Source organism: Anas acuta, chromosome 1 (assembly GCF_963932015.1).
Source record: "Anas acuta chromosome 1, bAnaAcu1.1, whole genome shotgun sequence".
In the NCBI taxonomy this organism is placed as follows: Eukaryota; Metazoa; Chordata; class Aves; order Anseriformes; family Anatidae; genus Anas; species Anas acuta.
This window is the reverse complement of record NC_088979.1, coordinates 120,116,140-120,140,314: the sequence shown is the minus strand read 5'-3', so window position 1 is coordinate 120,140,314 and position 24,175 is coordinate 120,116,140. Positions and strand designations below refer to the sequence as shown.

At 43.1% G+C, this 24,175-nt stretch overlaps 1 long non-coding RNA gene across 2 annotated transcripts in view; it reads left to right on the top strand.

Annotated features, from left to right (window-relative positions):
- Positions 1-4,736: 4,736 nt before the first annotated feature.
- Positions 4,737-24,175, top strand: part of LOC137864011 (uncharacterized) — a 117,403-nt gene continuing 97,964 nt past the window's right edge. Inside the window, exon 1 of one of the 2 annotated variants that reach the window (XR_011101270.1) lies at positions 4,737-5,007. This is a non-coding gene — a long non-coding RNA (uncharacterized lncRNA). The remainder of the gene's footprint in view (positions 5,008-24,175) is intronic. The other variant, XR_011101272.1, reaches the window with a different exon arrangement.

Here is a 24,175-nt window from a genome sequence, read left to right as displayed (position 1 = left end):
AACACTGCTGGCTGCTCAGCTGTAGGAAAGTGACTCCAAGCCTGCTTACTCCAGGCATCTTATCAAGGTTGATATGTCTCTGCTTGGATGGAGAGACATCAGCAAGTGGCAGAAGCAGGGTAAATATCTGCCAGTGAATGTGGGGCTGGATAATGTGGCAGGTTGAATTCTACAAATGTCTTTTGTCTCAGGGGAGATGAATTGTAGGGAAAGGGGCTTGGCTTCTTTTAGAGTCAGGGGATGGAGAGAGGTTTCTCTCTGTGGGTTGTCTGAGACATGTTTTGGTCTGTGTTCTCTGATGCCCAGTCAGTCTAAGGTGAAATTCTGATCTTTCATTTGTGGCGTACGCACTCTCTCATGTAGTAACAACTACTGTCCAGCCCTTGCTGCTCCTAAAATCCATAAGCTACTCCGTATTTGTTTATTCTGAATCTACCCAGATGCCTAAAAGTATCCTGTGCTGCATGCGAACAGCCACAGTCTGATGACTCGGGCAACCAGCTGAATATTGCCTGCCTGAACACTGATGTCACTTCCATAGGATAGGCATTCTCACTTTTTTCCCTCAGTGGATGGTCCCAGAGCATGGCCTGTGGCTACTGTCTGTTAGTCTCCATAGCAGGAGGCTGCTAAGAGGTGATGTGGCTGCACAGTGCACCTGTATGAGACATTCAAGCAGTGAGGTGCATGAAATTATGGAGGGCAAGCACAAGGGCAGAGGTGATTGACAGCCAGGCTTGCGTGGAGAAGAGGTAACTTGAAGTGCATAAGGCAAGGAAAGAGAGGAGACTGGAACACAGCTAAGGAATAGGAAGGTTACTGGGGGGTAGTTTGGCCATGAAACTCAGCAATAACACTTTTGTACTGCTACAGCTTTTAGCCAGCCAGCCATAGGAAGAGCAGAGGCAAGTAGAGCCCTACTCCCAGCCCCAACCATGCACCAACAGGACAGGCCACGCTTTCACCTAGCTTTTGGTTAGAACTGTAGGTGAAGAAGAAAGAGGTGGGCACAAGGAAAAAGAACCACTAAAAGATGAAGAAGCAAAAAGGGAGGCATCCTGAATGGGTTGTCAAGAGGCTCGGTGTTTCTTCAGCCCTGTTTCACAAAGCTGGACAACCACTGAGGAAGGTTCAGGTGATGAAGAAGAGAGTCCGTTTTATGCACATATGGATGCTTTTGCCACAAAATTGATCTGAGGAAGCAGCCATGGAAAAAAAATGAGAGAATAGGAACAGGATGACAATAAGAAAAGGAGTTTGCTCTGAGAAGGATGATGAGGTAAAGAGAGGTTTCATGAACACTGTAGACTTCAGATTTGAGTCAAATCAGTGAAGTATCAGCAAATATGTTTTATAGAAGAGCCCTTCGTACATAACCCTCACTGTGATGTGGCTGTCAGGATATTGTGCTGTGGAAAATGCAGCCATTACACAGGATGCAGTGTCTGGGAAGTGTGACCACTTAATTTTCAAGAAGCTTAATCTCTTCTCGATAGGAAGAAGCTACAGTTGTGAAGGCAGAGAGGGGGGCAAGGGATGAGCATAGCAAAAGACAGATACAGTGCTTCTAGGGTGTGGGGAGGGTGTCTTTGATGGGATGTGCACTAGGGACTTCTCTCTGGTTTCATGCTTTGTGAGGACCTGGACTTGGTGCTGTCATGGTGAGGCTGGAAGGTGAGTGTTGATGGCGGTCCACTTGGTGCAGCATTGTGGGCACTGGCTTTGGAAGTCCCTCAGATGAGGGGGTGTTTCCCAGGGGCTGTGGGACCTCTTCTGCTGGCATTGCTGCAACTGTGTCAGAGTGCAGGGGCAGGGTTGTGGATCTTGGATGGAGAGAGAGTTTTGTGCTGTGCTTCTTATAGGCTATAGTCCCAGGGGTAACTGAGCAGAAATATTGAGAGCAGAGAAGGCATCAGAAGGGCTAAGGCATCAGAAGATGGAGGTAGACATTGGCCCATGGTAACTGCACTGGCAGGCTGCCTGTCACGGATCAGGAAACTTTTCAGCTGCTTGTTTTCCCCTATTTGTCTGCAGAAACCATGCTGTAGTATTTAGATTACATTCTGTGGCTTTAGGAGATCACTGTTTTTCAGGGATGGTCTCTGTTCTTCAAGGTTACTAAAATGTTTCTTTTCTCTCCATGGTCAGCATGCTAGCTCTCTTAGAAGCAATTTTAGATGCCAGATTCTCCATTTATGCTGAAAAGCACAAATCTAGGCACTTGCCTGGATATTTCAGACTGTACCTTGGTATGGGAAAGAAAGGTGAGGAGTTTCAATTATTAAATACTTGATTGGTGCTAGTAGCACATAACAGAGCAAGTAAAAGCACAGGCAGGTGTCTTTGGCCTAGCTGGATCAGATTATGAGGCTACAACTCCTTGGGCATGCATACAGTAGCATTTTTAGGTCCCAGCTGTGAGGGCAGTCTTCTCATATGAAGGGCTGTAACAAACAGCAGGAACTGGTATCTGCTTAAACCGCTCTAGCTCATAAAAAAAAAAAAAAAAAAAAAAAAAAAAAGGAACTGTCTGTGCAGATATACCATAAATCTGAATTTGTGAATGCTTGGCTGTGGTATTGCAGCACTGTTCAGATTCTCTGACCCTGTGCACTGCATGGAGGAACGGGCTACCCATGCAGGCAGTCTGCAGTCAACCACTCAAGACAGACTGTGAGAGGGGGAGCAACTGTGCTACATCATATTTAACAGAAGAAGGCATGATTTTAAGTAGTCACAAGAACTAAAATCCCTGCTGAGGAATAGATACCACAGCTATTGAATGTCACACTCAAGCTGCCCTGGGAGCTGCCAGTTTGTGTGGCAATGATGCTGCTTCTTGATGTAGGTGAGGTCCCTGCTGTGCTCCTTCACAAGAAAGATGTTTGTCCTTGCTTAAATGTTTCCTCAAGATAAGAGTAACAAAGGCTGGAAGGTGTGAGAAGCTTCTACTTGAGCTGAGAGGCTATGTCTAAAGTAAAGAGTTGCTCAGAAAACTGCCAGGAATAGAAAATCTGAAGAAACCCATTATGCTGTTTTGCTTTGTATAATTCAACTATAGGCGAGAGAACATCAGACCATGGGAGATGATGGTCCTTCAAGGATTCTAGCCTACTCAGAAACTAGGGAGAATCATCCTTCCAAATTACTCCCATGAAGTAATGTTGGGAAGGATACTTGACTTACTGGTTATCTGCTGTAAGCTTCATGCAAAAGTTGTTGTGATTTCCCTCAATACCTCTCACTTGAAATGCATCCAAAATTACTGACTTGAAATGTGAGGTTGTAATATGTTCATAGGTGGAGTCTAGGCACAAGAGAAAGGCAAGGAGCACATATATTAGCATAGATTACAGCCCCAAAAATACCAGTCACAGTCTATCTGATCTCATCTGAGAGAAGGGAGACAGGGGAAACAGATGTTTGACAACATCTTTTTTCTGAAGAGGTAAGATGATGTTTACAAAAGGGTGCTTTTTAGAAAGAGGACTCCAAATATTTACATCTGTTTAGCACAGACCATGTCCCTTTGCCAGCCAGTGAAGAAGCTGCTTAGCTAGAGATATGAACAACTCAGGGAAAAATCATCACTTGTTTTCCTATTTAAGCAAAGATGCTTTCTCGTAATGATAACCAAAGCAGGAGGCAGCATCTCTTGGCAAACAAAGTGACATTAAAAGCATTTGCTGGAAATGCTTTCTACTTTGTTCCTGAAAAATGTTCAGAGTATATTGATAGAGTAGCAAAGGACTCAGTTGTGCGGCAGGGGCTTAGCTTCGGTAATTTAAAGTTTGGTAAGGGAAGGAGCAGAGGGATGGTGAAGACCCTGTAGTGGGATCTAGGAGTTTCATCCTCCGGGAAGTTTCTTATATTAAACCTACTAATCACTTGATGCCATCTGGCATAATCCAAAGAGAGAAAATATGCTCTTCCAAAGCATGTTTAGAAGATACTTGGATACATCGTCTCTGGCAGGGGAATGATTAGCCAGCTCTGGCTAAGAAAACCACGGGGGAAATCATCCCTAGCATACAGATGATTCTGGGAATAGAGCCCGGCAATGCTCTTTTGAACACATCACTTCCCTGTACCCACAGGACAAAGGCAACAGGAAGGGCTGCCACTCACAGGCCACACCTAATTCTCGGTGAAGGAGATCTGAGCAAAGAAGCATAAACGCTTTGCACCCTGCCAGGCTTCAGGCATTGTATCACCTTTGTAGTCAGCCTGTGGGACTCTTTTGGAGGCTGTGCATGGCAGCAAGGTATGATGTTTGGTGTATATGTGGACTCATGTGGTCCCACGTGGGGTGGAAAGTGTGCTTCTGCTGTGCCTGAGGTTATGCTTGCAGCACGGAAGCTAGTCCCAGGGCAGGACTCTAAGGCCTAAGGTAGTCGAACCAGTGCAAGATAGTCAAGGCAGCTAACCTTCCCCACTGCCCAACTGTGACCCCAACTCACTTCAATCCACTGAGATTTACAGGAATTTATAAAATCAGAGCAACTTGCTTGATTGACCTGCAGATGTCTTACGGAACCTTAGCACAGCAAGTGAAAGGCCTCAGTGACACAGTTTGTGTCACTGAGGTTTACACACAGGTGTGACTCCCTATTACTCACAGACTCCTGTATCAAGACCCCAATTGCACCTGCATGGCTTAACTACCCTAACCAGCCTCACCTGGGCCCTTGGCCAATGAACTCTCTGCCATTGGTCCAGGAGCTGCTTTTAGGTTCCAGGGTGGGCAGTTGCTTCTGGTTTGAGTTATGTTGTAGGTAGTTTCATCTCCATGTCTCTCTGCTGCAAGTTGTTGGATGGCCTTCCTCTGTCTTAGGATGTGATTCATCTCACTGGACTGCCAACAGAACCTGCTCCTACCACTAACCTGGCTCTGTTTGGGTGCCATGGGACTGTGATCTGGCTACAGATACTATGCTTTGGGTACCTTCAGCTCCCAGATTGTCCTCCTTCATGGAGCAGCTGTGCTCTTGCTTCCCTCTGGTATTGGTAAGTGACTTCATCTTGGAGGGAAAAGGGTTCAAAAGACCAAGCAGTGTTTGGTTGGTTTCTTCAGCAGCTGCTGACCCAAAAATGTGTGCGTTTTTGCTTCAGTTATGGAAATCAAAGGATTCAGAGCTAGTGATCGCTAATAGGAAATGACAGACAAATTCCTAGTTTTTTACATGTGGGAAAGAAATGTTCTTTACTTTATTCACTTGTTTCTGCTCTCTCTGACACTGGTATCTTAAACAAGTCTGTCTTACAAATGAGCAGCTAGAATTTGGCCTCTTAAAGAAGCTGCAATGAAGTATATATGTGAGCATTAAAGTGTGTAGAGAAATCTGCGTTATAGATGAAAAATGGTGAAGTTGAAGGTATGCATATGGTTCCTGGGGGGAGGGAAGATATACATTTTACAGTGTCACTAACCTGTGGAGCTCATTGCTATCTGATAACTTAGAGGTCAAAAACTCAGAAGAATTCAAAAATTGAAGGGATATTGGAACAGCCAGCAAGAGCATCTACAATTATATTAAGCAAGTTAATGCATAAAGTCTACAAACCTTCATGCTTGAGGTTATCAGCTGACTGATGGCATTGAGGAGGGAACTATTGGCAGGTTGTTAATTGCATAATTGCATGCTTTCCTCTGCACTACTTCATGTTGCTCACAGTTGGAGTCAGGATCATGCACTTCATGGCCTGTAGATGTGATCTGGTCTAGTAGTTGTTCTGCTTCTTTGCTCATTTTGTGAGACATGCAGAAAGTAACAACAGGGGATGCATTCAGAACATGGAGAGTGAGGTGGCAGCAATTTAGTGGCAGATGAAAGTATTTGTATACTGATGCGTAGACAGCTGCCTGAATTGTGCACAAACACAATATATGAAGCTGTGCACTGAAGAGGTGAGTGTCACACATTTCTAAACAGGGCCTGTCTTGCTGTGGCGTTCTCTCACTCCTGCTGCTTATTTTCCCACCTCCATTCTTAACAATAAAATTCAGCAATCTGTGAAGTGCTGTAAAACCAGCTTCCAGGTTTGGCTGTAATGTGCAAACTTGCTCTTTTGCTGGCTGTCCAAGGTTCCTGTAGGTGCAGGGTGGTGCAGCAGGAAATGGAAATGGGGCCAAGGCTGTGAAACCAGGCCATGCTCAGGGCTGTGTGAGGAAGGTGCTGTACTAAAGACTAAGGATGATAAACAGAAGTGAGAACTCAAGGAACAAGTGTGTAGTCAGTGTCAGGCCCAGGACAAGGAACTGAGTGCTTGATCCCATTGCATATGCCCCAAACATTTATTAAGACTGCAAAAGGCCAAGGAGAATGTAAATGAAAAGAGTAGGAGAAATTCCCTCTGTAGGGATAAAAGAACAAGTTGCCTTATAATGTAGTTTTCCTAGGTTAGGAGGAATGCTAGAAGAAAATGTTTAGGGGCTTTCTAGAATTTTCCTTCAGACAATAGTGGGTTCTAAAAGGAATATTACTGTATTTTTTTCTATTGTCCTCTTCTGAGGCTCTAACAGGTTCTGCATAACACCCCAGCTTGCCTCTATTTGTATTGTACTCACATTTCCTAGCCATGTCTCAAATGGGATATGAAGAAGGAAAGTAGAACTTGCCCTGAAAGTGTCACCCCTAATTAATATCCTCCAAGGCAGCTCCCTAATTAGTATGCAGATCTAGTTTCAGTGCAGCTCGTTAATGGGCTCACTCCTCTGAGAATGGTAATTAGGTATGACACTGATGTACTACAGTGTTACGGGAACTTGCCACAAGGCTGGATCCACTGGACAGGCTAGTGGCACAAGCAGCAGCCACCATGCCAGGACAACAGGCCGTGCTTGGGCAAATCTACTTTGGGGAAGAGCAGAGAAACAAGAAGGGGCAATCTGACATAGTAGAATAAAGAAGCCCAACATATGATCAGATATGTCTGATAAATCAAGTAAGCAAAAAACATTGCTAGCTTATCCTAGATTCTCTACACCTGTATCTTCTCATGCTTGTAACTTCTGTGCTGCACCACCTTCCTTCTCGCTGATGTATCTCATGTTGTTCTGCCCAGCTCTGAAAAAGCATACCAGTTTTGTCTGTAGTACTCCTATGTTACTGTTCCTGGTCTTTTCATGACTGAAAAGGTGTTTGGTAGTCTTACAACACTGGCAGTAAGGTACAGAGTCATTCTGCAGAAGCAAAATCTGCTTTCAGCAGAAGTGTTCCTTACAAAATATTTAATGTCTCTTGCTGTAATCTGCTTGAACATATCTAAAATATTGGATATATGAGTAAAAGTCCTCCAAGGTCTTCCACAGTACTAGGCTCACAGAGCAAGAGGATAAACTGGGGGGGGGGGAATCTTTTTTTCCCTAACAGGTCAGAATGAAAATGCTGGATCCCAACATGCGAAGCTCTCAAGTGTGTGAAATTACAAGTCTCTGAATCAGTGAGTCAGCACTGATTTTGACAAATCCTAGTTTTTTGAGGACCTCTTTTCTGCTTCCTGCAGTTGTTTGTATATGTAGCCTCTGTCAGTGTCTCTAAGCACACTGCCAGACTCATCTCTTGCAGCAATCATGACCATGCTCTCAGATGTGTAATATTTCATCCTTTGAGTACCACAGTCTCCTGAGTGTATAGGCACCATTGCATTCTTCATATACTCTAACCCTCTTTTCTGTGCTGCACAGTGAAAAGAAAGACTTCCACCAAGCAGAAAGCTTCCCTTCTAGCTTATAGCCAGGGCCTGAGACTATCAGCCTGGTACAGAGGAATCCTTGATGCAAGTTTGTTTTTATTTTTTTTTCCCCAAGAACCTTTTTCAATGTAGTCATGAATTGTCTGTCTTCCCACAGTATTAGTCAAACCTTACTAAGCAAAGAGTAAGAGAGAAGCCTCTGGAAGTGGGATGTCTTCTGGGTAGAAATAATCCATTATAAGCCTTAAGCTTAGAGTTTGTTTAGCATGTTTTTAGAAAACAGTAAATGAAAGGTCTGAGCCCAGGGAAGTCAAGAAGTGAAGAGAAACCACATAAAGGAACTGAACTTAACAAAGCCTGTGTAGGGTAAGGCTGCGAAAATGGAGCTGAGTAGGTGAACTTTCTGTACACCTGGGGATATTGAGGATTTCTTAGCAATAGAAATAACTTTAAGGGTGCCTGTTAAAGAGGTTTGGTTGCTTGTATATGAATCCCCTTTGTCTCCTGAACAACACAGAGTGAAACTCTGAAGTGTTTTTCTGCTTTTTGCTTCAAGAATATATATAAAAAATATCAGGACTGTTGAAGCTGTGCTTTCTGAGGTTTGCTGAAGGATTCACTGTTGGACTAATTAATAGGTCCCTTTCCATGTTTAAGTATTAGCAAAGGTTTCCTACCCCTCCCGTTAAACAAGACACTGGAGTAAGGTAAGCTGCTGAAATGCTAGGATTTTCAACTCTGAATGCTACAACAAACTAGATAAATTCATGTTCAGGTCATAAACAACTGGCTTAATATTAACATCCCAAGCTGATTTACCATCCTTTGTGCTTAGTGAATTGTCAAGCACCGACAAAGCAGTAGCTCTATCATCTGAATGCTGTTCTTGTCAATATGCCTTAGAGCAAATGAGCGTGGAGTAGTTAGGGCTTCAGCCCCTCACTGGCATCTCAGAAACAAATAATAGCATTAAGATAAATGCTTGGTCTAAATGCACAGCATTTGCTTTTCTCTGAGGAATGGATAGCTGCCACAGCATTTCTCAAGCTCACGGCTTTGTAGCCACGAGGACTTCTGATCCCACTTTGTCTGGGCTGTATGGATCAGACGTCTGTGCATGCTCTCATGTGCCCTGACTGTGCCCTTGAACCTTGTGCCAATCCTAAAAACTTTTCCCAAGTCTCTTGTACAGATCACTGGAGGAGTATGAATTGCTAACCTGACCTTTTGTCCCCTTAACACATTGTCCCAAGACAATTTCATAGAAGAGACATTTCAGTTGCCCTCGGATATTTCATAACTTTAAATATTTTATAACAAATTAAATGTTAATTGTGTGCTGTCCAGGGGAGAAAATCATTGTAGTATTCAATTAACATTTAATATATTAGCCATCAAATATTTAAATTGCTCCTATCCAATGGGTGTATTTCCTCTTCATTTTCTGTGTGGACCCATGACTTCCTTCCACAGAACTTTACGCCACGATGCTATAACAGAATAACTTTAAAAGGGAGCGGGGGCTGTGTGGGGAGGGAAGATCATGTTTCTTCCCATGTTTCCTTTCTTTTGAACCTTTCCAGCACAATATAAAAGCTCTGGATACTGGCATAAGGGGAAAGCAACAAGCTGATGGCCCCCGCAGTATTGCTTTGCTGTTCTGTTATCTCACCCTGACTACCAGTTATGACATCTTTGAGAAGGTGCCTAGAGATCTCTTAATTATACAGTTGCCTCCTTAAGTCACTTCAGTGCCTCTTCATTGTGCTGTGCATCAAAATTGGCCTCTGTTCTCAGGGCCCTACATCTCATGGCTCCTGCTTACGTTTCCAATTGAGTTTGCTTTTACAGCTTCTCCCCTTGATCCGTCCTTGGTGATCTCTTCTTTCAACTTCTCCCTTCACTGACAGGTCTGTTTTTGTTCCTGTCACCCTTATGTGCTTTTAATACCTTCCTGTAAGGTCTGTTCATCAAGCTGCTGTTTTATGCTAAAGCTAGCAGACCTTTTCCCCATCCCCTACAAAGAAATGAAAAAGTTCATTGGTTACAACAACAAAACAGATGTGTCTGTGGGGAAGAGATGATAAAAGTCACTGCTTGTGAAGTTTGTACGTAACACAGGTGGCATGTTACCTAACAGCAGGATTAGGTTAATTCCATGGAGCAATGCGTATGCATTAGTAAACAAGATATATTAACCCTGTGAAACCAGGTATAAAAAAAAAAAAGACTAGGGGATTGACTGGGGGATGTGTCATGTGCTGGACTGACTAGGTAAACAGTTCTGGTGTCTCGGTATTAATGGACTGAACATTGTTGGAACACTATCAGGGACATCTTTTTGGGAGGCAAGTGCCCTATCTTCTGTTTTGAGAGGGATTTCATCTCAGTGGACAGCCAGATGTGGAAATCTTGACCTCGATGTAAGATGCCCACGGTGGTCCCCTTGTGAGGTGTTGAGTTACAGCAGGAGAACTGATGCAGAACCCTTCAAACAGCTGACCCTGTCTGGATTCTGATTGCAAGCCAGCTTTGTGTGGTCCTCAACATGATCCCAGCTATGTGATATTTCCCATATTCTTTAGAGAAATAAAATTATCAGTTTTTTGGGTTTTGTTCTGAAGTGTGATGCCAGTATATGGTTTCCTAACTGTCCTCCTGGAGCCTAAACTGGTGTACTCCTCCTTGCTGCACTGCCCTCTATAAAACAGAGCATGTGAGTGTATTTTGGGGTGCTCATTCCAGATCTTGTTTCAGTTCTGGGGTCCACACATCAAAAAGTGAAAATGGCAAGGTCCACTGCCAGCTGCAGGGACAGGTATGCTCTCTTGTGCAGAGAAGGCACTACATGTATGTTTAGCTTATCAAAGTGAAGTGTCTTGATTATGGAATAAAGCTGACAAAGGAAGAACATCTGGTTAAAGGTAGCTCTTTTTAATCTTGCAATAAAAGGTGTGAAGAGAACTATGAGAAGTGGAAGGTGGAAGCTAGGCAAACTTGGAGTAGAAATTAGATACAGATGAATAATTAGTTGCTGGAAGAGCTCAGCTGCAAGGTGAGGGAATTCACCAGCACGAGTCTCCAGTCTGGCCTTGGCAGACTTCAGTGTGGGCTGCATGGCATGAGCCAGAATTTATGGGTGTGATGCAGGAACTGTTGGCTCAGGTTATGCCCTGTGCTCTGTGGAAGATCAAAATATCCTCAGTTGCTCTTGTTTGTATCTGGGTAACAAAAGATGATAAAATTTGCCATTCTGCAGCATGCCTGTTCTGCTCCTGCCATAGTATTCTATATTCAGAGCACTGAAGGATTTGAGGCCACAAATCTTGGCATTTCTTTGAGCTGCTCCACTATGTTTGCCTGCCTTCTCATCTTGGTCAGGTGAGCCAGGTTGCTATATGCAGATGGTGCTTAATTTAGGGTATAACCACATGGTCATGGCTTTAGGCTGTTTCTCTTGAACTCCGATATCCAGCACTAGAAGCCTGTGTTTAAGTGGCAGTGTCCCTGCTATGGGGTAGAGTATTCTCTGTGCCTATCTTTAACCCCCCTCACAACTGTGAGGTTGGGTCTCCTGACTTTTACTACTATGCCTGCCTTTCCTTCCAGGGGAAAATGGGGTGCTGGGGAGACAGGGGAGAAAAGTGCAGCCTCTGAGTTCATTCCAAGAACTGGGACTGCAAATGCTGTAGTGTAAGCATGGGTGATCTGAGGTTAACTCCTATTGCCCCTCCTCCTCTTACTTCTTCAATAAATTGCCCACATCTTCCTGATAGTCTTTTTAAAGTAGAACAGATCAATTATATAGAAATAGATATGTAGTACTCTAAAATAACAAGCCCTTAGAAACAGCACATTGAGTCTGCAATGCTCTTTGCAGAGTAGGAGCTAATTGGTGTGAAACTGCTATTTACAAACAGTTTATCTCCTTGCCTGTAGGTTTCTGGGAGGGAAGAAATAGTTATGTTTGAAAGGAGGGGATGCTCTTTGCAAAGTGCTATTTCTGAGAGAAATAAAATCAGAAGCCCTTTTTTTTTTTTTTCTGGCTTTCTCAGTCAGATGCTTCTGCTATAGATTCCAGTCTCAACTGTTCTATATCTGTGCAGTATGATATGTATTCTATTTCCTTAAGGGCCACAACTTTTCTATGCAGTGTGTGAAGATGCTTTAAGCTAGCTTTTACAGGCTCAAAAGCTTCCTAAAGACTTGCACATATGTTTCATGTCTACTTTGGTGGGACCTGCTTTGGGACTGTCTCACCCATTTTAGGGTGAACTGGGAGCAGAGGGGAGAGGGTAGACCAAATATTGTGATGCTCAGTGCTCTCTTCCACCAGGAACTAGGAGGAAAATTGGGGATTTACATGATAATCACAGAACTGAGGAGCCTGGAGCACTATTGGGAAGCTTGACTATCTGGAGAAGGTGCAAATGTGGAGGGTATATACAAGGAGCACTGTCAGCTTTCCAGATCTCCTCACAAAAGGTGGAGAAAGCTTTAATGTTGTTTTGAGGTAGAAACTCAGGGAATAGGAACAGCTTGCCTATGAAGCACACATGAGAAGTGCTATGAGTAGTAATGAGCACATACTACTTGCCTGTGTATTTGTGTGTTGAAAGCAATGCAGACCACTTCCTAATAACAGAGCAGATCTCTGGTACTTCTAGGAGCCATTGCCAGAATTTGGCTTCATTTAGGGGAAATGTATTCCCCTAAATACCGTTTTTTGTTCAGCCATTCCTTCCAACTGTGGAAAGCAAGTTGGGACAGCATCTAGACTGTTCCCCATGGGGAAGCTTCCAGTTTGCTTCAGTGTGCTTTCTTCTATCAGGAATAAAGAGCCAAGATATATCTTTTTTTAATGTTAACAGCCTTGGTGGGAATCCTTCTGTGAAACCTCTTTTTTCTGAAATTGGAGGCATATGGGAAGGAGCAGTTCTTGGTCAGATGATAGATCTATGCATTGGGGGAAAAAAAGCTTTACTGCTCTAAAGGGGCCTGTCTATAGCTAGAAAGAGGACTAAACTGCACATCCATTTCTCATGCATTAATGCTAGCAAGACAACTACAGCTGGGGTGCAAGGCAGGACAGTAAAGCTGCTATCCTCAGTTGGCAGCTCTGGACTGCATTTACTTCTCCAGTCTCCCCTGATCCTCTCAGGCTGATATCTTTTAGTTTGTCATTTCCTTTCCTGTGTGTTTTCAGGCTGGCTGTCCACTCAATTACCACTTCATTGTCTTTTTGCCTCTAGAGGTGGTGCCTTCACTTTTGCAGAGGGGACTCTAGGGTACTTTCCTCATGCATGCTACCACTCGCTTTGTTGGAGCATCTTTATCTTGTAAGACAAGCACTGTCTTGGCTCCTGCACTGCTTTTGGTTCTGTACCACATCTTGCCCTGCTCCCTGACTTCATCCTCTCACCCTTGGGCCACCTCTTTTCCCTGAAAAGCACAAAATTAACACTACCCTTCCTTCTGATGCTGACAGGAAACCCATTTTTCCTACCAGAACTGGAGAAGGGACCTACCTATTTTCATCCCTCAACCTAGTTTCACAACTGCACCCATGTTCTAAACGTAGCCATATGCTCTGAGCTGCAAGGACACTTTGTCCCATCTTTGCTTTGTATTTTAGACTGTTTGCTCCACAGGAGAAGAACTGTGCCTCTCCGTTCTGTGCAGCATCTGGCAAACCGAAGGCACCTGGCATACTGTCAGTACTTAACAGAAATTAAATAGTAATAATACAAAGATACCTAGAGAGATTAGAGACTTGGTACAAAAACAAATGAAGATTCAACTTGGCAAAAATGAAAGTTAATGCGTCTGGCAGTGATGGGAGTGTGGAGAAATGTAGCCCTCTATGAATATTTGAAGTGTGTAAACACCAAGTGGAGAAGGAATTAGTTATGTGTGTTGGGCAGAGCTAGCAGTGATGGAAAGAAATCAGAATGAGAAAACCCTTATGGTGAAGTTCATTGAGCTATTAAATAGTTTCCAAAGGAAAGACTAGAAATTACTTTGCCTGAGATGCAATAAAAATACTATAACACAGACTGAAATTCTGGGACCATTCAAGTCAGTGAGGAAATTCGCTCTGACACCACTGAAGCCAAGATTCCCTCCCCAGATAAACATAAAAGTGAATTGGCAGAAAAATTGACCTGTGATTGAGTGTTTGCTGTTTTCAAAGCTGTTTTGATAGTTTCCCACCAATGCAATATATAAAGGTGGCTTAGGAGAAAATATCAACATAAAATACCAAGTATGGCATTGTGTATAAATAAGACCAGTGTTTTACAGATTCAGGGCATTATGTTATTCTACATAATCACAGCATGCAAACATCTGCAGAGTATGCAAATAATATATGAAGGCATTTAGAATCAGCACCATATAGATTCTTGGGGAATTGATAGAGAACAGTGGTTTTCAATCTTTTTTTTTTTTAATTTGCAAATCCCTGCAAAATTTCCTGAGACTGAGGACCCCTGTATGGTAAATTAACATATGAGTTTTACTCTTAGTTAATCTTTAAGGGAATTGTAGAAGTATTTCATGGGTCTCCAGGGGAGCAGAATTAGTGTGAAAGCCCTCTCTCTGGGTTATACTCAGACATGATGTATGTTTGTAAGGTGATCATACTTAGCTGTGTTTTGATGTATTTCTTTGTGGGTTTTGAAATGCAACTTTTTTGGTTGTCAGAAAGCCTTGGCTTACGTCAGGAGCTTAATACATGGCACAAACTGCATGTACTTGCTGAGGCAATCGGCTCCGGGGCAGATGCATCTTGCAGTGGAGCAGGGGGTCATAGTGTGTGGGGATTCCTTAGGACCAAAGGACATCAAGGACCCAGGGAGTCAGTCCTGAAGGGCGGAGGGGTCCAGGAAGGTTGGGTGCTCCTCAGGAAGGAAGTCTGAAAAGTGCAGGACCAGGCTTTACCCATGTGCTGTGAAATGAGCTGGAGGAGAAGATCACTGGTGTGGCTGAACATGGAATGTCTGCTGGGTATCCAGGAGAAGAGTTCATGTTTGGTGGAAGAAGGGACAGGCAACTTGGGGGAGAGTATGAGGAAGTTGCCAGCATATGCAGAGACAAAATCAGAAAGGCCAAAGCCCAGCATGAGCTCAACTTGGCCACTATGGTTAAGGATAAAAATATTTTTACAAATATATAAATGGTAAGAGGAGGGCCAAGGAGGATCTCCATCCTTTACTGGATGCAGGGGCTAACATGACAGCTGAGGATAAGGAAAAGGCTGAGGTTCTCAATGACTGTTACATCTGCCTTTACAAGCCAGTCTACTTATATTTGGGGTTCTCAGCTTCCTGACCTGGATGTCTGGAAAAAGGAGCAGAAGAAACCACAGACAGGTCAGGTGGAAACAGACCTGCTGCTCCACCTGGACGGTCACAAGTCCATGGGCCAGATGGGATCCACCTGAGGGAGCTGGCAGATCTGATTGCCAAGCTGCTTTTCTTCATCTGTCAGTGGTCATGGTCATCCAGAGAGGTCCCAGATTACTGGAGACTTGCTCATAGAAGTGTTGTAAGGAGGACCTGGGGAACTACAGGCCTATTGGCCTGGTTTAGTGGGTGATATTGGTGGTAGGGGAGTGCTTAGACCAGGTGATCTTGTAGGTCTTTTCCAGCCTTAATGATTCTATTATTCTGAGATACCTGCATTTCTCTACTCATTGCAGCTCTGAGCTTTGATATGGAGTTTACTTGCAGCTGAAGATTTTAATCAAAGCAGCAGTTAATCTTGGGTAGGGGTTAGTGATCTCAGCTGCTCATCACCAGAAGTTACCAAGTTCTGTTGGCATAGCTACACGTGTAATTATTTCTTGACAAAGCTGATACCTAAACTGAATAGTTAGGGAATGATTATTCATGTGTTTGTCAGGAGATCAGATATTAGAAATTCCAGCAGTGGATAAGTGGCAGGGTTTGGTTATTTGTTACTCCCCCAAATGAAGCCCCCATAGGATGTGTGAGCACTATCCAAGCTGGAGAATGTTGGTTTGTCTGCCTGCTGAATAACAGACCTTTTTTGACACGTTGTCATCTTGAGTTCTTTCCCATATGAAAGTGGGAGCAATAGGCAACAGGTAGAAAGCTGTAATCAAAAGCTCCTGACCTGGAGAGATGAGAGCAGTATGGTCTGCAGCTATGGAGGGCCATCATGACAGCTGGCAACAGAAATTCTGTCCTAGAGGCACTTTTGACATTTCAAAATTTTATTTTGTCACAACCTGGGATTAAAAGCCCTGGTTGGTTTACTGGCTTGATTTATGAAATAGGCATTAGATGTTTTTAGTTTAATTGCAACATCAATATTTTAAAGGTATCTGAAGTATTTTGTGAAATGTATTTACACTCAGAGGGGCTTTGATAATATTGAGCGAGTCTTCATGCAGTTAATGTATTCATGCAGACACAATGAAGTTCAGTTCTGTCAGAAAATGGTGATCTGACAAGACTGTTTTGAAGATTTCAGCTCTGGAATATAAAGCTCCTCCTCCCCCTGAGACAAAGAACACCAAGCATGGTTAAAGAAGGAGGGGATTTGTTATGCTAGCACTGCACTTAGCAGCTCAAAATGAGTATGTTTTGATTTCTTTTTATGCTACACCTATTCTTTTTCACATCATTCTACTATCTTGGGAATGGTGTGAGCCCCTCCAAAGGGACCAAGTCGTAAGAAAACAAAAGCTGAGTATTGAATTAAAAAATACATAGGAAATAAGAGGCAACTTTTTATAATAGGAACACATTTGCTGTGGGATATTACTGAAGGGAGTGGCTAGTTCACTGGAGTCTTTGAGCTAGAGTGTGCATCTGAGAGATCATCCAAGATGTACTGATGGTATTGAACTTCATGGTAGTTGCTTGCATTTGGGGTGGGGGGGGGAGAGTAAAGTTACTTCATTACAAATATTGTCTAAAAAATTACTGTCTAAAATTCAGACATCTAATGTAGGAAGCCTATGCTAACATGTAGTGAACTAATGTGAGTCTGAGAGCATAGGGCTGATAAGCAGCATGTATGTGACAAACTGCTTTAATGCATTGTCACGGAGGCATGGGGCAGAGTTACCAGGAGAGCCTTTATGGTCTAAACTTTGGTTGAGGAGTTGAAATTTTAATGTTGAAGTTTTCTGTGGAAAGCCTAGAACAAGTGATGGGGAGGGGGGTAGAGATAGGGGGAAGAAAGGCAATTTCTGGGCTGCTTGCCTGTGTTTTTTCCAGCTGGAGGGTTTGTATGGAGAACTTTGTTGAAGTGGGAATGGTGGCAGCTCAACTATTAGAACTGTTTGATTTCTTAATCTTTACAGCTCAAGATCACGGTCGTTGAATTTTGTGGTCCTGACAAAATATTCTCTTTCTTGGAGAAGGTCAGATAGCTACTTGGCCTTCTCTCCTTGAGATGACCTCCAAACTAAAACTGTTACAAGTTTCCACTGTTATCTTCCCAATAATTCAAAATTATGTTACTCTCACAAATTAACTGAGTCCCTGGCCCTGTCCTTGCCCTCGGCTCCTGATGGATTTTATCATTTAATGAAGCCTGATTCATTTTTTTCCCCAAGTTTTATCATTTATTATTAATTTTAAACTTTTCTGGGTTCAGAGAGATCGTGAGGTTGCACAGTAAGGCCATGCTGTATTTATAAACCTGCTAAAAATTTACAAACAAGAGATAATGTGCTCATCCCTGTGGCACTAAGTCATTGCATGTGGGGAATCAGTAGACACAAATGGCACCACTAAATCATTGTACAGCGGGTTATGAAGACATAATATTAACTCTTTAGTTGGCGATGGAAAGACTCTCCTTTGTACTTATTGTTACTGATATTTGTGTTGTAGTTGATCCCAAAACATGAGTTGGGAGCCCTATTAGGTGAGGTATTGTGCAGATTGCACAAAGGGAGAGGGAGAATACAGCTGATGTGTTTTACTCCTAGAAGTGCTGATGAATTGCAATCATGGAGACTAATTAAAGCATCTGGATAGATAGATAAAATGGACATAAAACAGATTTAATTGACGGAGTGCGGGGGAGGGTTTGACAGTTAATTAATGTTTTTAATCAGTTGTGGATTTACAGGAGGAAAGGGGAAGGAGGAGGCTGATGGGGCCTTAGTCCTTGCTTATAGCAATACCTGGAGCTCCTGGGGTCATGTGTAGCTGGTGTTCAGGTAGGTATCTGTCCTCTCCAGTCTTATTGTGGTTGCTTTTGTCTTCAAAAATTTTATGTACAAACTTTATCTGCTTTTCCATTTGCTGTCCCCAGTGCTTCTGCAAGGGATGTACAGACACTTTTAGAAAACTCCCATGGTTCTTGCCATGCACATCAGAGACAGAAATAGACCAAGGTCCTAAAGGTCTGCAGTTGAAAGCCACTCCTCTGGTAAATGGCAGGCATTATACATACATATGTTAGAAATAGCCCTTAGTGTTATTCTCTCACTTGTGTGTTATGAGGAAGTCCTAAGGATGTGTCCCTTCACTGAGGTCTGCTAAGGCAAAGGATATAGTAGATAAAATGGTAGGGGCCTGGAGAACAAGTCCTATGAGGAGCGGCTGAAGGAGCTGGGCTTGTTCAGCCTGGAGAAGAGGAGGCTCAGGGGCGACCTTATCGCTCTCTACAGATACCTTAAAGGAGGCTGTAGAGAGGTGGGGGTTGGCCTGTTCTCCCACGTGCCTGGTGACAGGATGAGGGGGAATGGGCTAAAATTGCGCCAGGGGAGTTTTAGGTTAGATGTTAGGAAGAACTTCTTTACTGAAAGGGTTGTGAGGCATTGGAACAGGCTGCCCAGGGAAGTGGTGGAGTCACCATCCCTGGAAGTCTTTAAAAGACGTTTAGCTGTAGAGCTTAGGGATATGGTTTAGTGGGGACTGTTAGTGTTAGGTTAGAGGTTGGACTCGATGATCTTGAGGTCTCTTCCAACCTAGAAATTCTGTGATTCTGTGAAAAGCACCTGTGGTCTTTAGTCTTTCTGTGAAGAAAAGTTAGTAGTTGGCCCCAATGTGAATGGGGAGCTCTATTTTCAGTGAGCTTTCCACAAATTATTGTATTTCTAGCCTCTAATAAGAAGGGGGAACCATTACAGCAGGCATTAATGCAAGACAATGTAATTGTATTATTCCAGAACTCATAAAACCAAATAGGTCTTAGCATTTGCTAACAGTTGCCAGTGTTAACATGTTTTTTCAGGTATATATAATATTTCCATTGCTCATCATATTAAGAAAATGAAAAGAAAAAAAAACTCAGAAGCAATTCTGAAGAATAAATATCCAATAGTAACTGTGATACAGAAATTACATGCATGACTCCAAGTCCCAGTACTGATGTGGTCCTGAGGTGCTTGCCTTCATGAGTCTTCATGAGGTTCCATATTACCTTCATGCCAGGGGTGTAGAAATGAATAAAAATGAGAAATGACTTTACCAAAGTCACTTAAATACAAGCTGAGATGAGATCCAAACAAGGGTAGCAGGAACATACCATGCAATTTAGAAAATCCTTGCTATTCAAACCTACTGTAGCCTGATCATTCAGGGCTCTTCTGTGATGTACAGAAGATTGCAGTGCAAAGATGCTAAACTGATACTAATCAAATTTTTTCTAGATGGGAAAACAAAGCGTCTTGCTGATGCAAGCTCTTCTGTTTTGGAGATCTGTTGTAAGAACTGCACAACACTATGCAGTGTCAAGCTGGTACATCCAATCAATTGGAGATCACTTGGAAGTACAAGACTTCTGTGCAGACAATAAGGATAACAGATACCCTTAGATATTTATAGCCTCTCCCACAACAATCTTCCTTTATTATGGAAAATCTATATGTGGGTAGCATTTAAAAAAAATCATCTAGACCAATAATCCCCAGCAATTGTGCTGGTGATTTCTGCAGCTTTGTATAAAAACTTAATGTTGTACATGCATTCACTGAAAAAGTTTCTTTGTATATTTGGGATTGAACCAGTGATTCCATCGCCTTGCTCTGTGTAATTGGGCACTGCTCAAAGGTGATATAAATGATGCTGTATGTTACCTGGCAGCAGCTTAGTGTAACTTACAAGACCGTACAGTCAGGAAATAAATGATGCAGGAGCAAAGGCAGCTCAGTGAAAGGTGTAAGACAAAGTGAGAGTGGGAGGTTCTTTATCTTAATTCTACTTGGTAGTTGCTTTTCTATCTACCCAGTTCTATTGGCCTGTAAATTACAACTACTTATCAACCAGAGGTAAAATGCAATATCATTTCAGTCACTTTGAGTTTGACCCAAAGTGTTTATATCCGTGAAAAAAATGAATGATTGCCATTTATTTATTTATTTTTATAAAAATGATAGGCCATGGTGCAAGAGGAATAAGCCTCAGCTGACATTCACAGCTGTTCTTTTATGTGGGAGGCAAGCAAAGTGAAAGCAGTATGACATGCATGACACTGCTGGACAGTATTTTGGAATCTGCAGTTAATCTGCTCAAGGGGGGAAAAAAACACAGGCAGAATGCACTGCTTAGCAATAAAATACATCAATACACCCAACATCACCACATCAATGAACAGTGATTAAATTTATAGCTCTAGCTTCACAGTTCTTCTGCCTGCAGGCCCCCAGGGTAGCCTCAATGTCCTCTGCTTCCAGTCCAAACTGGTACAACCATGCTGCTTCTGTCATCCAAAGAAGGAAGAAAAAGGCATTTTCACAACAACTCTTCTATATTCAAACTAAATATAGAAACACTGGTAATTTTCCTAGGAAAGGCTCAATGGGGAAAGCTCTCCCATCACTTAGAGATCATTTCCTTAAACCTCAGGAAAGGATTAAATTCTTTACAATGAACAGCTGTGAAGCAAGAAGGAGGCAGGAGGAGCTGTGATTCTTATGTCTTTGAGGCTTTGTTGTATCAGCCACCACTTCAACACCCCTTTCAGAGAAAATGGGAGTTGTGTTCTTACAAGTCTGCAACCAAGATCAACATTTACAGCAAAGGCTTCTGCTTTTAGATAACCTCTAATTTCTGGCTGTGACATGATAGCTACATTCAAGCCAATTCCTGCAATGTGTAAAAAGAACAGATGTGCCTCATTTGGGGTTCTAAGTTTAAGGGAAAATGATGGGAATGGATCAACAAATGGACTATTTCTTCAGGGGCACTGAGGTCTTGCTTAAGATTTTGTCCTTGGAAGAGTTGCATGCCTCTACTCCAAACTTGTCTTCAAAGATGACCATTTCTCTCCCTTCTTTGTAGACAGAGGCTGTATGACAGCTGTATATCCTAGACAGTTTTTGATTCACATCAGCCTTTTGAATTTAAATACCATAATCAATGGCATCATTGTGGCCACCTTTACGTAGATGGGTGTTCAGAATCAGAGAATGATTTGGGTTGGAAGGGACCTTAAAGGACATCTAATTCCAGTCCCCCTACTATGGGCAGGGACACCTACCACCAGACCAGGTTGCCCAGAGCCCCATTCAGCCTGACCTTGAACTTCTCCAGGGATGGGGCATCCACAGCTTCTCTGGGCAGCCTGTGCCAGTGCCTCACCAGCTTCTGAGCACAGAATTTCTTCATAATACCTAACCTAAATCTATCTTCGTTCAGTTTAAAGCCATTACCCCTTGTCCCATCACACTACATTCCTTGACAGAACATCCATCCTCGGCTTTCCTGCAGGTCCCCTTCAGGTATTGAAAGGCTGCTATAAGGTTCCCCCAGAGCCATGCTGAAGGAATCCCAATTCCCTCAGCCTGTCTTCATAGGAGAGGTGCTACAGCCCTCTGATCATCCTTGTGGTCCTCCTTTGGACTTGCTCTAATAGGACCATGTCCTTCTTGTGCTGGGGTGCCCAGAGCTGAACATGCCACTCCAGGTGTGGGGTCTCATGAGAACAGAGTAAAGGGGGATGATCACCTCCCTTGGCCTGCTGGCCATGCTTGTGTTAATGCAGTCTAGGATATGGTTGGCTTTCTGGGCTGCAAGCACATGTTGCTGGCTCATGATTTGTTTCTCATCAATCAACACCCCGAGGTCCTTCTCAGAGCTTCTCACAATCCATTCTCCACCCAGCCTGGATTTGTGTTTGGGATTGCCTCAGCCCAGGTGCAGGACCTTGCACTTGGGTTTGTTGAACTTCACGAGGTTTGCACAGGCCCACCTCTCAGGCCTGTCATGGTCCATCTGGATTGCATCCCTTCCATCCAGCGTGTTGATTGCACCACAAATTTTGGTGTCATTGGCAACCTTGCTGAAGGTGCACTCAGTCCCACTGTCCGTGTCACCAACAAAGATGTTAAACAGTCCCAGTCCCAATACTGACCCCTGAGGAACATGACTTGTCAAAATTAGGTTACCTATTAAAGAAAAAATAATTTAACTTGAGATTTCATAAGGATAAGCACGTGTCAACACTGGTGTTCAAAAGCATTTGGGCTGTAACTGAAGTTGCAGAGAAAATAAGGATGTGAGGTTGAATTACCTATAACTGATTGGGATAACAAATCAGTCCTACTAAAGGAGAGCTATAGGACTCCATTCTGCATCTCTGTATATTACCTATTAAGTCTCTGATAGAGCAATGGTTTAGAGGGAATATACCAATTAATTGGGTATCACCCATGTCATGGCTCTTCCTCTGTGGTCTCCAGTTCAGGTCTGTTCAAAGTGTCAGAGAATATGATCTAGGGGTCCTTAAATTTACTAAAACTTAAAGCTCCTAAATTGTAGTGAAAAAAGAGTATACTCTGCTACATATGAAAAGAACAATTTATGTATCATTTGATCAATGATGATAGCATGCCATAAATGGATTACAGCTGATTCTATCTATATTAACTTTCATAAAGCACCCAGCACTGTAGGATTTAAGCAAGGAAAGATCTGGTCTACAGATATAAATTCATGCATTATTTTGAAATTAAATAAAAGCCAAAATAGATGTTATGTGAGGCAGTGGCAAATTTTCTGCTTGACAGCAGCAAAGAGCAGCTTATTGTTTACTAAATATTTGTACTGGATTTTCAGCATACAGAGCGATCATAAGCAAGAGATACAAGCACAAAACAAACAAGAAAGTGAGAGCATACAACAGAAAGCAAAGCAAATCGGCGCATTACAGGATTTTCCAAAGCACAAATGATTTTCATGTAAAAAGCAAGTCTTACGCTATATGAGATAAAGAAATATTTAGCATAAATGCGCATCACCGACACTGATAACAGAAATGGATATTAGAACAGGCTGACCAGATTTTCTGGCTTTTTTTGGCTGCTGGAATTTTTCCAGTGAATTGTTAGTTTTGTAATTCTAAAGTTTTGGTAGGGAGATATCTGCCTTCTCGATGATGCTGAGCCAGGGTGTGAGCTGACAGTCTCCAAGTTGGTTTAAGAGGTCTGTGGGGGAGAGGTGACTGCAGTCACCCTCTCCTCCCTGCTCTGTGTGTGCTTGTAGCTGTGCCATTTCAAGTGCACTCCTTAGCATTGATTGCTTGTCTTACAATGCTGGATAGTCATTCACCAGGCTGTGCATCAGTGGGTCTGGAGATTACCAAGCTTTAGGAAAATGGACTTGAAAACTGTGTGTTCATCACAGAGCACAATATATATGACTGGCTGTACCCAGCACACATGACATTACTACCCTCAGCTGTCCTTTCTGCACCTATGTGGAGATGACTGGAGGGGAGCTGGCAGAATGAGACATATGCGTGTGCTCCGGTGGCTGCAGCTATCATCTGATATATTAGCACAAACCCACCCTTCATTGGCAGTTTATGCTAATATGCCAGCCTGAACTGGAGGATTCGAGGTGCAGGCACACATTTCTTCTGCTGTACCTGCTGCTGGGGCAGTAACTTCTGGCAGAGGGACAGGGCAGACAGCTGGGGAGAGGTAACATCTTAAATCACATCAGCTAGGCTCTCTGGAGCTCATCTGTCAAATACCTTTACATGCTCAGAATGGGTGTATGCTTGCTCTGTTTTGCCTAGGACCATCAGTCATGCTAAAGAGGACAGCTTGGGACAAGGACATGAAGCTTCACTGTAGTGTCTGCTTCCGTGTTATACATCTGTGTTACCTCTTACTATTTCTCCCAGTTTCTCAAGAGTGTAGCACCTAGGGTTGGTGACTTGCCCTGGCCCACAGGTGTCCCTGCTGCTTCACGGCTGATGTGTTCCCTGACACTCTTCTTATACTCATATTGATGCAGCAAGCACAGTGGATGTTCCTACTTGGATTTTCACAGGTAGGCTTAGAGACTGTGAAGGAAGCTGCTAGCTATGTCTGCCCATTACTTGGGTAATCCTTAGCAAACATAGAGCATGTAACGTGTTCCCTGAGCCTTGTGTATTTCAGTGTGATGGCTGAGCAAAGGGGGCTGTGGTAGGAGCTGCCTCTGGATTGAGGCATGGTTATTCCATCACCTCTCATACCAAAAGAGTGAGCTGTGGGAACTGG